At 40.8% G+C, this 4,633-nt stretch overlaps 1 long non-coding RNA gene across 1 annotated transcript; it reads right to left on the bottom strand.

Moving 5' to 3' along the window:
- Positions 1 to 1,701: 1,701 nt before the first annotated feature.
- On the bottom strand, positions 1,702 to 3,327 carry LOC116441760. Its single transcript, XR_004239233.1, has 3 exons — positions 3,246 to 3,327; positions 2,238 to 2,329; positions 1,702 to 1,781 (listed from the first exon to the last, which is right to left on the bottom strand). It is a non-coding gene; the product is annotated as an uncharacterized LOC116441760 (long non-coding RNA).
- Positions 3,328 to 4,633: the final 1,306 nt, after the last annotated feature.

Raw genomic sequence — 4,633 nt, 5'->3', positions numbered from 1 at the left:
GTGTGAGCTTCAGATTGCCCAGATATCCTATGCACCCAAGGGTTTGTGTAACACAGCAAATAAAACAGGACACATCTTGTTTCTTCTGAAGTAATCCCCAAGGGGTCAAAATCCTCAGCTATAAAGCACAGTTTGTGTGCATTGCTCAGTACAGGCCCACACTCAAAATTCGCAATTGCCTCAACAGTACAGCAGTTTAGTTTTATCCTAAACTGGTAGTTTAGTTTTATCTTAAAATCAACAGTCAGAATGGAGTTTAGATTTTTGTTTTTCAGGCATGTCTCCCCTTTCCCTAGTGAATATTCTGCTTTCATGACTTGCTTTTGCTTTCAATTCCAATAATTTTGGTTAAAGGAATTGCGGCATGTAAGTGCAAAGAAGCCTAGTTCGGTCAAACACGGTATTTATTGGCATGAGGGTGCCACCTATTGTCACGACAATTGATGTGAGAAAACCTTCAGCAGACGTTTTTGGAAAGCATTCCCTTCCTACTTTAGATCACTTTCAATCCTTTAGATGATTCCATTTTGGCAAGATTATGTTTCTGTCTAACATGCACAGTCTGTACACACAGGGATTGCTTCTTCCACTGTGTTAATGCTGTGGAATATGGTGATTGTAAGATCATACAAGTATCAAAGTATAACTGTCATACTTGACCCTCAGGCATTGGTCTGCTATACCCATCACTAGGATAACAAATCAGGTCCCAAAAGCACCTGTATTTAGCATTTTTCAATACAAACACATGTATTTGGCAAAAAACATATCTAGCACTTCACAGTTTTCATGATTGCTGAAGTCTTAAAACTTCAATATCTAAATTCTGTTAGGTACCCAGTTTGGGGAGGCCAGGGATAGGCTTAGCAGTGGGAATAGCAAGAGAACAGGGCTACTTAAAAACCTGAAAAGAGCACCACTACTCCACCTCTGGAATTTTCAAGTGCTTCCCAAAAGGATTGTTCCATTTCTTGGACCACCAGCAGTTTTTGTAACCATGCAAAGTGCAGTTCTCAGCTACAAAAGTGATGATAGCTTTCTATAATGCTGACATCATGACAATAACAACAACATACCAGTTTTCCTTTAGTCTTTTAACTTTGAAAACAAGTTCTCAGTTTTCCAGCACCTCAAATTATTAAATATTTCACATGGAAACTACTCCTAAATATGTAGGGAAACTAGAAGATGTATAAAGAAGTGCAATGTATGAAGTGCAAGTCCAGGAGTTCACTTTTGTGGACACTCACCTTTAAGCAGTGGTCTTCAATTCAAGGTGTGGACACTCACCTTTATACAGTGATCAGAAGTCAAACCACTCAGCTGCTGCTTCAAGGAAGGAAACACCAGTTTCTAGGCCTGCTGTTCTGAGGCCTTTTATGATGACAAGAAAAAGGCAAGATAAACACTGTACTGTGAGTCAGTACATCTGTATCGGCTTCTTTTGGGGTTTTTTTAACACTAGCATTATCTTTAAGCAGATATGTGAGAACTACAAAGGCACCAAGACACCATAAAGCTGGTCCTTCATATAAAACAGACTCACTGGATTGCTGTCCCAGGATATTCCAAGCTTTTGCCATTTTTTGGAGATACCTGGATACAGATGGATCTACAGATTTATTTGGTTTGGTACAGATTCATGTTAGGTTTGAGTTTTCAGCTTAAGGCTTTTGGGTTTTCCCATCCCAAAGGAAACTTACCAAATCAGAAGTGATGCGGGGCTGTCTTTTCCTGGGCATGCAGGTAGAGATAAACAGACCACCAAAGGTAGAATCAGCCTGGAAAATACAAATGGCACTGATGTTAACATGCTAGTTGAAGATCATTTGAGTAGACGTGACCCTAAAAGACCACAGCTCTCAGTTTGAAATGCCAAATCTGTGATTACTGTCACCACTTTTTCCTCCCAAATCTGAATCCCAAAGACCAGCAAGGCTTTGGTTCTTACAATGTGCCAGTTATAGTTACTGTAAATGGAATATTTGTTTCAGCTTCATGCCCAGTGTGCAAAGAAAAAGAAACTGAGTTAATCTTCAGAGTAGCAGGAGAAAGAAGAAAACACTATTGTAATTTGGCTGCTGTTTGCATAATTGCTTTAGAATTTTTGAAGCCTTTTTACATTAAAAAGGGGGGGAAAGGAGAGTGAAAAAAAGAAATCCCTAGTTCCAAGTTCATGCTCCCTCCAATCCAACTGAAACTGGTAGAGATTACTGATAAACCATAACAATTCTTACCTGTGAGCTATACCATTTTCTTCACATACAATGGCAGATGAGACACAAAATGAGTCTGGGATAGGACCCTCTTCACAGTCTGGAGAACATTTCTAAAGCAACAAAGAAAAATCCTTTGTTTTGACTAAGCAGCAGCAAACACACTTTTCCTCAGCTGGTAACACCTTCAATGAACTTGCTGACTTGTCACTGATCAACACATTAGATTAAAGGCTTATTTGTTGTATCCTAAATGAGTGAGTTTAATAAAAACAGCTGTTGTAGTAACACACCAGAACCTTTTAATTTGAGCAGCTAATGGGACTCCTAAGGCAATGCCAAAGAACACATCTTCACTGGAGAAGCCACATTGCTTCTTTGTAGCCACCTCTCCAAAAATAAAACAGGGATTAAAATAATCAGATTGAGAACTTTGTCTAGGTTCCTTGGTGCCAACAGATAAGCTCTATGCATGCTCTAAAGAGTCAAAAATAGATTTTATTTTTTTAAACCTTTATAGAATAAGAGTTTGTCTGTCAAATTCAGTCTTCAAAGAGGTTTCCAGGTTAGAGAAAAAAAAAGAGCTCAAAGATTCTGAGCCTTGTCTCTCAGCATCTTACAAGAAGGCTGTACCCATGTAACTGGTTTAAAGTTGTCTCCACAGTGACTCAAGCGGCTGCAACGGGAGGAGCCAAGGGAATTAAGACTGACTTATGTTGCTATGGGCAATCCTTTCAGGAAGAATCCTTCCAGAATCCTTCCAGCTGGTGTCCCAGGTAGAGACATAGAGAAAAAGGTCCAGTTCAGGTTCCCAGAGGCATCCAGTGTCAACCTCACTCTTGAAAATTGTGTAAGAGATGTGAAAGCAGATCAGCTGCCTGTGCCTACAACTTCACATAGCTCAAACATCTGCTGAAAACTCAGCAGTGTCCCCACTTTCTGTCCCATTTTTTGCTTTGACAAGTACTTGAAATTCCCAAAGGGGCTCAAAGAACAGCTGATGCCACCTCTTTACACCAGTAAACTCACCTAGGTTTCCAGAAGCAGATAGAGGTGACCACAGTGTAGAACAACAGGAACAAGCATATTCCACTAAGATATTCCCAAGGGTCCCGACTCCACAGCTTTTCTAGAAGGGTCACAAGGTTTTCAAAACAGCATTGTGCATTTAGGTTTTAATAATCAATAAAGGTATATCAGCAAAACAAATTATATTGGAATTTATCCTGGCATAACTGGATCCACCTTGCTGAACTGTGGAGTTGTCACTGAAAATGTATGTGCAGAGAACATCCTAAAGCTGGGCTCAGTGGTAAGGCTTTATATGAAGTCCAACAGCACAAGGTGCTTGGTCAGATGGACCTTTGCTTTAGGACACTTTTCCTCTGTAGTATGCCTAGCTACGTCACTTCCACCACCCAGGAAACCACGCATCCTTTCAACAGAATTAAATATTCTTGGTGCTGCAGCTTATAATTAGCAAAAACATTGAGGGAAGGGAAAAAAAAAACCTAAACCAAAATAAATCTAGCCAGCAGCAGTTGGTAAGAGATCCATATTTATTTAGCATTCCCTTTGTTGGCAGTTAAATGCGTATTATTGTCAGGTAGTGTCCATGTGTGTTTTCCTTTATCAGTACTGCCAGCTCTTTCTTTTCCCCATCCTAAATTCCATTTTCCTCTTCAAGAGAGCATGGAAAAGAACATACCAAGAAAGCAAACATGGACTCTGACTCTAACAACATTTCCATCCCTTGACATTCAACATTCAGTTGTATATGATTGGGTTTCCGTTTGCACTTAAAGTTATCTCTTGGCAAAGGCCAAGGAGCTGGCTAGTGAAAAATCTCTCCTTCGCTCTGGTTTGCCCACCTCCTTGCCTTCAAAAGCCAAAAATCACCATGTTCTGCACAAAGGGCACCCTCAGTGGCTCCGAGTAGCCTGCCTTCTCCATTTATTTGCACTGTATGTTCTCCCTGGAGGCTGAGCATGGCCATCAATTCCCCTCCTTGTCTGGTCTTTCTGCTTGACTGACACGGCAGCGTGATTGCCACTGGCCATTGTCCACACCAAAATGAACAGACATGAAACGACACCAGAAAGATGCCTCTGTCCAACATTTCCAACTAGAGAGGGGGAAAGAATGGCCTTATTCTTGCCCTAATTCCGGACTGAAAATGTGACCACAACGTGTCTGAAAATACGACCACAGCTTGTCTCTCATATAAATACCACTTGAGAGCTGAAAGCCACCTGGCTGAGAGCCACCTGGCCAAGGACCTTTTACAACCAAAGAACTAGAAAGAGTTGTAGATGCTAAAAATGCAGTAATAATCAATGGAAGTGACAATACCTAAGCATGTGGAAGCTGTAATCCTGGCTCCCTATAGCCAGCTTCCTCATTTCTGTGCGCAATAG

The sequence above is a fragment of the Corvus moneduloides genome, chromosome 3, assembly GCF_009650955.1.
Source record: "Corvus moneduloides isolate bCorMon1 chromosome 3, bCorMon1.pri, whole genome shotgun sequence".
In the NCBI taxonomy this organism is placed as follows: Eukaryota; Metazoa; Chordata; class Aves; order Passeriformes; family Corvidae; genus Corvus; species Corvus moneduloides.
This window is presented reverse-complemented; position numbering and strand designations above follow the sequence as displayed.